The 12916-nt window shown below is 31.9% G+C and overlaps 1 long non-coding RNA gene across 1 annotated transcript; it reads right to left on the reverse strand.

Annotated features, from left to right (window-relative positions):
- Nucleotides 1–10268: 10268 nt before the first annotated feature.
- LOC128041791 (uncharacterized) lies at nt 10269–11749 on the reverse strand. The gene is made up of 3 exons (XR_008196636.1): nt 11728–11749; nt 11183–11265; nt 10269–10492 (listed from the first exon to the last, which is right to left on the reverse strand). It is a non-coding gene; the product is annotated as an uncharacterized LOC128041791 (long non-coding RNA).
- Nucleotides 11750–12916: the final 1167 nt, after the last annotated feature.

The raw sequence follows: 12916 nt of genomic DNA on the forward strand, positions 1-12916 counted from the left end.
CTGAAAAGCACCTCCAATGCTCCTATAATCAAATTCATTATCAATGGCACTCTCTTCATGTTAAGACAATCGTGTTGAAGTAGTCATGGGCGTAGGAGATCCCTTCGCACAGTCCATTTTAGCTTTCTTCGACAGATCTAGAATGTATTTCCGTTGACTGAAGAACAACCCATTTGAAGAAGTAGGGAGCACTTCAATGCCTAGAAAATAGTTAAGAGCTCCTAAATCTTTCAAAGAGAACTTATCATCAAGAGCAAGAACAAAATCATCAATACTACGTTGGTGACTCTCTGTGACAATTATGTCATCAACGTAGACAAAAACATACAGCAACACTCCCTCAGTTTTCTTGACAAACAATGACTTATCGGATTTCGCCAACACAAATTGAGAAGAGATTAAAAAATCTTTCAACTTGGAAAACCAGGCTCGAGGTGTCTGCTTAAGACCATACAAGGCCTTTTTCAACCTACACACCAGCTTTTGGCTCCTATACTGTTGCTCAAAACCAGGAGGCTGAACTATGTAGATCTCTTCAGTTAGATCTCCATTAAGGAATGCATTATTTATATCAATCTGCCTTAACTGCCAGCCAAATTTTACTGCCAAGGCGAGAACCACACGAATAGTTGCTGGCTTCACAACTGGACTGAAGGTGTCATGGAAATCAATTCCAGCTTCCTGAAGGTATCCTTTTACCACCAGGCGACCCTTATATCGAACAATCGAGCCATCCGAATGTCGCTTCAGCTTGAATATCCACTTGCACCCTACCGCTCTCCTGTTGTCAGGTAAAGGAACCAAGTCCCAGGTATTGTTCTTTATTAACGCATCATACTCCTGCTGCGCTGCTTGAGTCCACTCCCTAGAAGAGAAGGCTTCATCAATTGTAAAGGGTTAGGTAACATGAAATTCAGCTGAAAAAACTCGAGGTTTAAAAGTACCACTTTTGGCCCTAGTTTGCATCGAATGCACATTGACAGAAGGAGCACATATTCTTTCAACAGTTGGAGCACTAACTAGAGAACGAGAGCTAGCTTCATCATTAGGAGGAACTGTTGAAGACGATAGAGACTGACTATTGCTGTGGACAGTATTGGAAACAACCAAGCCAGGAGCTTCAGACTGCATGCCAGGAGCAGCACCAGGTCCGGTCGAAGTAGAACACCTCAAATTAGCAGATTGATCCACAGGTACCACTACTGGAACAGACGACTGCTGATGCAAAAACTGAAAACCAAGACCATGAAGACCCATACTACTAGTCGAGCTGTCAGAGTGCTTAAAAGGGAAACAAGACTCATCAAAGGTCACATGTCGAGAAATAAACAGTTTCCCACTATCATTAAGACACTTGTACCCATATTATACAGCTCAATAAATACTACTAAGCTAACCATATTTCTACCCAACTTAATATAAAATTTTAAATTATAATAGATATCCTAAGATGCTAACTTTTTAGATATCCAATATGTCGAAACCGTTTTTTTTGAAAACAACAAAATTTTTAGGTTGTCGACTTAAAAAAGGAAAATTGGGAGTCGCCACCAATCTTTTAGTAAGGTGTGATTGGATCACCTAAAACGGCTTTGGTCTACGAATTCTTTTTTAAAAAAACGGGTCCGAAAGTCGGTTACATATGAGGAAGGATTAGCACCCCCATTACGCCCAAAAATTGGTACCTAGTTAATTAATTAATGTCTTAAGGTCGAAAATTTTAAAATAATCTTTTAAAAAACTAAAACGTTGCATATTAATACCCTTTTCAATTCAGAGAAGCAAAAATGCCACACCCAATACGTTAGGGCACAACATTCTAATTTTCCCCAAAATGAATTAGGTCAGAATAAAAGAACATCCACTCATCCAAGATTTAAGAAATCACACCCAATACGTTAGGGCACGATCCCTTTAGAATCCCAAACTCGGAATATTTCCTTTACTTTAAAAGAACATCCACTTATCCAAGATTTAAGAAATCACACCCAATACGTTAGGGCACGATTCCTTTAAAATCCCAAACTCGGAATATTTCCTTTATCATTTTTAAAAAATCTTCATTTCGAGAAATCAATGCGTCACATCCAATACGTTAGGACACAACGTGTTGAATTCCCAATAATGAGTTATTATTTTTGATTAAAGAGAAATGCTCGATCGTTGGATTTAACGAAGAAAATCGGAACCCAATACGTTAGGGCTCAATTTCCTTGAAAATCCTTAATACGAGCATTATCTCAATCTTGGAAAATTTCTAATTTTAAATTTGAGTAAAAGATGATGTAACGTTATATTATACATACAAATGCTATAATAATAAATACAACGATAATAAATACATTAATGGCATAAAATAATATAAACAAATAAATAAACGAAATAAAAAATAATAATCCATGACATGCAAAACATTAAATGTAAACACAATTATACCTCGAATGAGGAAAGCAAACAAAATAAATAAAAATCAGAAGACATATAATACACACATGGAAATTATGAAGATTAAAATATACATATAATTTACAAATAAATTTTAATGTGAAACTTATACATACATGATGCATTTACGAAAGTAAAAGAAAAATAAATAAATTATAAAGTATATAAAAATATATATATTTGCATTTAAAATATATTCATATATATATATAATATAAAAAGAATTGGTTAAAATAGTAATATGTATACATACATATATATACAAAGATAAATATATACATATATATAGTTTATAAAAAAGGCTACATATAAAAAAATAATTACATTAAAAAATACGCATATGTATATATAAATATGTATAAAAATATATATATATTTAAAAATAATTAAATATGAAAAATAATAAAAAAATAATTAAATAAAGAAAATAAAAATGGACTAATTTGAACTGTAAAATAAAAAAATTGGGGGAAATTCGTAAATGATTGAAGATTGGAGGACCTTATTGAACACGCTAATAATTTAGAGGGGCTGGAAGGGAAATTTTCCCTTCTCCTCTAAACGGCGTCGTTCCAAAAGGACTAAATTGAAATGGAAAGGCCGGGTCGGGTCAGATTCGGGTCGGCCTCCCCAAAACGACGCCGTTTTGGGCGTCTGGGGGCTCTCCAAAATGACGCCGTTTTGATGCCCTATATAAGCCCCAATCTTTCCAAAAAATTTCATTTCAAAACCAAACAGAACCCTTAAAAAAAAAACTCTCTCCCCTTAGTTCGTCCGGCTAGGGTCCGGGCATTGGCCGGTTATCGGCCCTCCACGCCGGCCACCGGCCACCGGCGACGGCGCCGCCGTACGCGGTAGCCGGAGAGCGAAAAATTTCAAATCCGACCCTTTCTAAACTGTTAAAACCGAATCTAGCCCCAAAATTGCCAAAATATTGATGGAGAGGGCCCAAATCTTGAGAAACTCTTCGGTTTCCGACCGTCTATCCTCGGAGACGGTTACCTCAATCGCCCACGGCGTTTTAGAAGCAAATCGTGGTGAGTCTTTTACCCTTTACTTCATTTTATTTTAGTAAATAAAAAAAAAGAATAGATAAAACGAGGAAATATCAACCTTTTTGATTTCTTGATTGATTTTTGTACTTCCTGTGTTGTTTTTTTTTATTGATTTCTGAATCGGGGATCCCCCCTTTTACAATCTGTTCAATGGCTTCTTATAGCCATAATAATAAAAGAAATAAAGGATCAAATCTCCTTTGATTTGCCAATCTTTGATTCCTTTTCCATTTTTGTGTTTGCAGGTGAAGATCGGACAAAGATTTGAAGCTTGCGGCGCTGTCGCCTCCTGGAAACCCTAGGGGTTTCTTCATTTGTTTTGGGCCATTTGTATTTGGGTCACCGTATTTTAGTTTATTTCGGTTTGGGCCTTGTGGCCCGTTTGTAATTTGGACTATTTATTTGGGCCTTTTTTACCCGGGCCAAAATCGGGTATTACACAATAAAAATGCCCATATCATATTTTTTACATAAATATTTCTAATTAATACTCTACGTCATCTAACATATGTCGAAAAAATAAAATTACAGTAGGCATATGTGCCGTGGGGGAAAGGTGATGTTGTAACCAGATTGATGTCGTTCTAAGTGTTGTAAGGGAAAGGTGTTGTAAGTGTTGACTCAGTATTTTATAATGTGATTCAATTCGATTCGGTTTTTTTTATTTCTTAAATTAAATTTTAATATTTTATATTAAACAATTTTCTCATCTCTATTTTATCCCTAATAAAATTTTGAGAAAATATATTCAATATTTTATAACTAACCTATTCACTGTGATCGAATGATTTATTTTTATTTGCGGATTTCAAAACAGCTCAAAAACATAAATTTATTCTTCCGACCATTTTCATTTCCATTTCTAATTCCATTTTTGGAAATCTATATTAATTTCCAAATGATTCCATATTTTCATTTCAGAAAAAACCATAATCATTCCTGAATGTTTTTCATTTCTCTTTTCCTATTCATTCTGTTCATTTCTATTCAAACTTGCAATTCATTTCTGATTTCAACGAACTAGCGGATGGACCGATTAGACATATGTAATTAGGGCTCAAATGATTTGTAATTAAGTGCCGGCTTTTCACCTATTAATTATAAACTCATTTAGTCACGAAGTCATTCCACTATAGTATTGTGATTAAGCTATCCCTGACGACATACCGTTACGAAAGTAACTACTCAGTACTCATCCAATGACCTTGATCTCTTTGGAATAATATCCGCTCTCCCAATATGATCCTATTTTATCTTATGGTAACCATTACATATTCCTTCATGAAAAGTCAATCACTATCAAATAGTGATCAAGTCATCAATCACAAAGACAAACGACCCATGGCCATGCTTACTTTTCATCAACCATGTAATGCCTATGAGAGATATCATTTACAAGTCTCGGACTATGAATTCCACTGCTGTGAATGACGCTACATACTGTAGAAGTCGTACATTATACGCACCAGCTTTCGGTTCCTTATCTATTTGAACTCAAGTTTTTACTTATATCAAACTGTACGAGTCACACATACATAGTCTACCATCCACTCAGGATTTAGGTATGTCGCACTATAAACATCACAAATGAATAAATCAATAAACAGATTCAAGATCTATTCTTCTTGGATCCAATCCGATATACTATCAGTCCATTCAATCACATCTATGTCTATATCTCTTAGGAGTCATCCGCTCCAATACCCAAGATAAGGCATCTCCCCAATTGGACTTGATAAACTACATATTAGTCTTTCAATCAAATTGCTCATTTCTGATTGGACTAAGGACATGTGTAGGTTTGTCTACTAATACGAGTTGTCTTTCCGTACTACGATCCAACCACATAACATCACTTAGCATCAGTTTAAACAATAGACAATCAATGAGCAACATTTGCTTCTATTTTGTTTTGCATGCAAAAACCATTTGAGGACAATAATACAAAGTATATTAACTGTAATAAATGAATTTGTTTTATTAACCAATCTGTTCAAAAAAATTATAAGTTTTACAAACGAATATACGACTCTCATGGCACTAGATCCAACAATCTTAACATGTGTTTGGTGTTAGTCTGATAGTGGCCAACCACTCACGGTAGGGATGAGCATTCAATCGAATCAAATCGAGTGAAAAAATTTTTGAGTTCGTCGAGTTGAAAAGTCTTATTTTATCATTCTGACTCAATTTAAATTTTTTTTGAATCGAGTCATGTGAAATTATTCAAGTTAAATTAAAAATTTAAACATGTTAGATTAAAATATTATTACAATATAACTAATTTGAAGCTAGAACACATAAATTTAAAATTGTATATATTTGAAAATTCTTAAAAGTAAACAAGATACTTTAGTATGATAAATTTGAATTAGTAATTTACTTGTTTAGGTCATAAAATTTATTATTTTGGAAAAATTTTAAATTTATAAAATTTAACCATTTTTATACTATTTAATTATTTTTATTTTATTTTATTTTATGAATCTTATAGTTTTTTAAGAATTTTATGAAAATTTGGAATTTTTTATAATGTTTTTGAATTTTGAAAATTATTTTGTAATTTTTGTTGAGAGGAACTAATTTGATCATTTTCGAAATTGACGAGGATCAAAAGGATATTTATACTAATATGTTACTTGAGTTATTCAAATTGTAAAATTTAACTTGACTCGATCTTATTCAAATTGATTTGAAAAAACTGAATAACTCTATTCAATTAACTAAAAATTTGAAAAAATTAAATCTTTGAATCGAATTTTACTTGTAGGTACACAATAGGTTTCTAGTTAGACCACATTGGTATCGAAGAGCTAATATGTGACCCAAGCAAAGAAAGATTTAACACACATCTTGAATGAGGTCCAGCCTCCACGTGCCATCTACATATGCATCTTCTATTTCTATAATCCGCGAAATGTTTGGCATAGGCACAGTCTTAGGGCCAGTTCTTCATTGCTTTTGAAAAGTGCTTTTGAGAAGTGCTGTGAAAAAGTGCTTTTAAGAAGTGCTTTTGAAAAATTTGAATGTTTGATATTGCTGTCAAAAAGTGCTTTTGAAGAATAAAATGTCAATTTTAGACATGATATGATAAAGTAACAAATATGTATTTAAATAATATTCAAATTAGTTAATATTATGATATTTTAGCAAAAATATAAAAAATAATTTATTATAACTTATTGTTAATATTTTAATATATAATATTAATTTTAAATATTTCCAAGTAATTAATATTAATTATTTATTAAATTTAATTAGAATATATAAACTATATTTAAATATAAAAAGTAAATATTTGTAATTAGATATTGACACAATTGTATTATTATAAAATTATTTTTATTTTTAATTAATGTTTTAACACATTTATATTATATTATTTTAAAATGTATTTGAATATATAACTCATATTATATATTAATATAACATAGAAAATATAAACCTAACAAATTAAAATATTACATATATTTGGATTAAAGTTTTAAAAGGGATAATATTTATATACCAAATATAAAACATTAACCAACCGAAAATTTTGATTGAAATTCTTTCTTACTGGACAAAAGGATGATCTTCATGGCAAAATATTATTGTGTGAGGTTGCATGCTTTATTTGGAGTTGCAATGACTGCAGGGTTGGTCTTAGCTAGGATACTTGTTAAATGATATGTTCACAGCTTCCAATTCAGTTTTTCCTTACATCACTCCTCACATAAATAGTTTTGGTTGCATTCAACTCTAACAAGGCCGGACATTAGGAGCTTTTTGCCACCCGGAACCTGTGTACTTTGAAGCAATCAGGAGATTCAAAAATTATTTATCTTTTCTCGCCCTACTCAAAAAGAGGTCAGAAGTGAAAGTACTCAAATATTAGACAAAAAGAATCACTCAGGTATCAGGAGTAGAGTTCTGATAAGGGAAAACTCAATATTGGGGACGCCATGCGTGCGACACATAATAACATATATTTATACTATAACGCTACAATTTAAACACAATAAACAGATCTGCCATGCCAAAGGAGCACATCCACAAGGCATTAAGTGTAGACCACATAAAATAACATAATAGATAGGATACCAAACTCAGCATTCACAAAAAAGCCTAAGCTAACTCTGGGTCTTCACTATTCAAAATATCTAACACTAGGCAAAACTTGTTTACCAAAAATTAAAAAGCAGTCTAAGCCACAACAGAAGGCTTAGAAGCAGAAGAGAGCTTAGACCTCCTCTTTGCTAAACTCTCACAACCGTGCTCCCTCTGCTCCTTCAACCTCATGGCAAGCAATTTCTAGTACTCAGCTGCCTCAGCCTTGGCCTTTGTAATTTTTTTCTTCTTCTCTGCAATTCTAGTTAGCTTCCTCCGGAGTGTCAATGGAGTTGCCAACCTCTGGATTTTGGAGCTTTCTTGACCTTATTGCCTGTAAAACCGTAAAAGTTATCGCAAGTAATAGTTACAATCAAGAAATCATCATTTTCACCAAGCTTTGTATAATTCTAGCTGAAACCCAAAATCCAATATCCTACTTCCAGCATACACCACGCATGAGTAAATGGTAAAGCAAAACATGTTTCCAGGAATAGAAGTAAATAGATTGTTACAGTGTACAAGCTGCAGTGTTTGCAAAAGGCAATCATGAAAATATTGGTCAACAGATTGTTGCAGCACATCAAAATCTTGTTGTAAAATATTTTTGGAGCTTTACTGACCTTATTGCCTGCAAAACCAGAAAAGTTATCAGCAAGTAATAGTTACAATCAAGAAATCATCATTTTCACCAAGCCTGTATAATTCTATCTGAAACCCAAAATCCAATATCCTACTTCCAGCATACACCACGCATGAGTAAATGGTAAAGCAAAACATGTTTCCAGGAATAGTAGTAAACAGATTGTTACAGTGTACAAGCTGCGGTGTTTGCAAAAGCCAATCATGAAAATATTGGTCAGCAGATTGTTGCAAAGACATCAAAATCTTGTTGTAAAAGATTGTTGATATTAGCAAGAAGTAAACTTTGGCCTTTAGCCTTAACAAGTAATGTGATAAGAGAAGTTTCCAACCTAAGTTAAGTGTTAAAAAAATCATATAAAACGAAAAAGAAAATGGGGGAAGCAAATGTTTTAGTCGTTCACATCTGAGCCTAAGAATCAAAAGAAGTTTATAAGAAGAAACTCATTAACAGACATTACAAACAATAGGCTAAAAATAAATAGATCTGATAATATGGGTCAAACCATCTAGCCAATGGCATTGATTGGTCAAGAAATTTACATTAGACGTTTCTAACTTATGAACTTTGAACAATGGATGAGGACCAGCATTTGCAACTCTATGACACCATGATATTTTACCATTAAAATGGGGTTTAAAATTTTAATCAATATCTTGTGAAGTGCATTGATTCAATTATGTTAACCATTGTATCAAATATCTACTACATGAATGAACTAATCCATCCAGTACTAAAAAATTCAAGAACAAAACAAACATTTTCAAGCCCAATCCAAATACAAGAAGAAATTGTAACACCCCTAACTCATATCCGTCGCCGGATTAGGATTAAGGAGTGATACTAAATATTGAAACATTTCACTTAACAGAATGAACCAAATATCAAGCTGCATATAAATATGTGTCTTGAATATGTAAATATATATATTTAAAATCCTAATTTATTTCACCTAATTATCAAAAACAATTTATTCGCCAAAAATATAAGTCATTAACAATCCACACTAAATATCAATCATGCTTTACTAATTAAAAATTTTATATCATTCAAATACTTAAAACATTTTAAGAATTAACATTTATCATTACATATCATATGCCGAGCCAATATTAAAACTACTATTTGCATACATTTATTTCATTAATAAATGATTAACTATGTAACATACTACAGACATAAAGGACCAACTCTATTTTGGACAGCAATTATTCAACAAATTGGACAGCAATAACATGCTCAAAATGGACAGCATTATACATCAAATTAGACAGCTTAAATATACCCAAAATTGGACAGCATTATACATCAAATTAGACAGCTTAAATATACTCACAATTGGACAGCATTATACATCAAATTAGATAGCTTAAATATACTCACAATTGGACAGCATTATATATTAAAATGGACAGCATCAATACACTCAAAATTGGACAGCATTATACATTAAAATGGACAGCATCAGTATACCCAAAATTGGACAACATTACACATTAAAATGGACAGCATCAATACACTCAAAATTGGACAGCATTACACATTAAAATGGACAGCATCAATACACTCAAAATTGGACAGCATTACACATTAAAATGGACAGCATCAATACACTCAAAATTGGACAGCATTATACATTAAAATGGGCAGCATCAATACACTCAAAATTGGACAGCATTATACATTAAAATGGACAGCATCAATACACTCAAAATGGACATCAAATTTGGCAGCTTTAAATTGCTTTAATTGGATAGCATTATACATCAAATTATAACACAAAAATGCACCTACTTTCTCACTACCGTTATGTGCTCATATGACCTTGACAACTTGCACCATATTATACACTATTAACCTCTAATTTTGTACCTAATTTACATGCTTAATATGCATACACTAAATCAAACCTGTACCACACAATAGGTCATCACATCTTTAAAAAGAAAATAATTATTGAACTTATATCTAAGCCAAATATATACATTATCTAAATCTAATTAATCATGCACATGATACATAAGCATATACCCCAAATTGTCCATTAACTATATGTATCAAAATCAAATTCAAACAAAAAGAGATAAGCCATTTTCGCATGGCTTTTAATTACACAAACACATTGGTTTCAAAATCAACATTTTTAACTATGCTATACATGTCATATACTTGAAAACAATTTAGCAAAATACCAAAAGAAGACACCGATAGTGTGATGAGCTTAGCTGACGATCCCCGAACACGTAGCGATCACCAAAATCTATACATCAAAACAATAATCCAACACGTTGTAAGCTAATTTAGCTTAGTAAGTTACAAGCAAATAAACTCTACAATTTAACTTAACATCTAGAATAATATTTAACCAATTCATACTTCTAAATCATCTTACCTTTAGCTTACCATAGTATAATATAATTATTCACTTCATACTATGATTTAACAAAAATCAATATATTAACACAACTATAAGCATTTCTTCAAATTTAAGTACAAGGCCAAGTACATTATGCATTTTATTATCATAAAATATAAAGAATCATCTTAAATAAATATGATTCCAATTATAATCACCACCTAGGTTTAATACTTACAAAACTTAATCTTGAATACCACCAAAATAATTATTACTCACTTTATTACTCATAATTTCTCAATAAGTCAAATACTTGATATTAGTAATCTTTCGAAAATATTTAATAAGTACGCACACTTAGTGCTTTACCCTTATACTCGCACACTTAGTGCATTTCAATTAAACTCGCACACTTAGTGCTAATCTCATTATCGTATATTTTTATACTCGCACACTTAGTGTTGGAAGTCGACAACTCAATTCGTCATATTTCAAAAAATTTTATCACTACATATATATCAATTCAATTCAGCATAATTAAGTAGATGTTAAGATAATTTAAAACGACACAAATATGTATGCTTAATAACTTACCTCGGATATCGTCGACTAATAAATCGGCTACTCAACTACCTTTGATTTCCCCCGATCTAAATCCGATTTCTTGGTTTCTTGATCTAAACATATTCAAATAAATCTCATTTAAACATATTTTCATTCAATTTAGTCTAAGAACACATAAATGGGCAAATTACATTTTACCCCTAATATTTCACATTTTCGAATTTAGTCATTTTGCTCAAAAGACAAAATACACAAAATTTGACTACACTCCTTAAGGGCGAATATTCCTAGTGTCCATACAAACCCACACATTTCATTTATTTCACATTTTAGTCCTCAAAATTTTATTTTACAACTTAACCCTAATTACTCAAATTCATCAAAATTCAAAGACAAAGCATGTTAATCTTTCACATATCTTTCATATTTCATCATCAACTATCACAAGCTCAAGCATTCATCAATGGCATTTCTCAAATCATCAACAATTCACAAAATTAAGGCATGGGTTTTGAAGTATTCAAATCAACGATCTCAAAAACGTAAAAATTATCAAAAACCGAACAAAAACTAACCTTGAATTAAGCTTTCAAAAGGGTCGAATATTTCAAGCTCTCAAACCTAGTTTTTTTCTTTTCTACTTTCGGTGATACAAACAATGAAGAAAAAGTTTATTTCTTTTATGTTTTATGATATAATAACATAATATTATATTATTATTATAACTTTTATATTTAATATATAAAAACTATACATATTAACTCTCATTGCCGTCCACTATCCTTTAAAATGGGCTAATTGCCCTTTAAGAACCTCATATTTAAAAGCCACCATCAAATAAGCACTTTACACCTTAATAATCAAACTTCACATTTTATGCAATTTGATATTTTTGTCAATTAAACACATAAACAACAAAATTAATTCACGAAACTTTCACACATTTAAATTCACACATCATAAACACGCAAAATAATATTAAAATATTTTTCAGACTCGAATTTGTGGTCCCGAAACCACTATTCCGATTAGGGTCAAAATTGGGCTGTTACAGAAATGATCACTTCGGATCTCATCAACAAACAAAATGAGAGCAAAATAAGATAAGTAGAGAAAGAAAGATTGAAACAAGAAAGCGAGAAAGGAAGATTAAAACAAGAAAAGAAACCATAGTTGAAATCATTTGTCTCAAGAAATACCAGCTTAAATCAACAGCTTCAAACTCTTAATAAGATCATAGATGAGCAGAGGAAATTAAGAAGCTGCTACCCTCCGCATTATATGCCTGTTTAGGACATATTAAACACATGCACTAACTGATTGGTGGGGATCTAGCAATTGCTAAAGCAAAGCAGAGCAAAGCAACAGAGACACAAAGCAGAGCAAATCAGTAAAGCAAAAGCGGCATAACAGAAAAAAGGAACACTAATTCCGAAAGAATTACAACACAAGTTCGGACATAACAACACAAGTTCAGCAACAGAAAGTTATCAGGAAGGAACTATGATTCGTTGTATCATTATTTAAAGAAACAATCATCCTTTACCATTACAACTAGAGAATCATATGCCTTCTCCAGAATGCAAACTTTGAATGGGAAGGGGGGAAGAGAGCCTAGAAGCGCAATCAATAACAGTTTAAATCTACACTCCAATCCAGAATCTAAACTAGATGGCATCAGTTTCTCAAGAGGCATCTCATAATGATGCTGCCAAAAAAAAACACTAATAATAATAAAGAACAAAGATGCGATAAAGGTTAAGC

Source organism: Gossypium raimondii, chromosome 6 (assembly GCF_025698545.1).
Source record: "Gossypium raimondii isolate GPD5lz chromosome 6, ASM2569854v1, whole genome shotgun sequence".
In the NCBI taxonomy this organism is placed as follows: Eukaryota; Viridiplantae; Streptophyta; class Magnoliopsida; order Malvales; family Malvaceae; genus Gossypium; species Gossypium raimondii.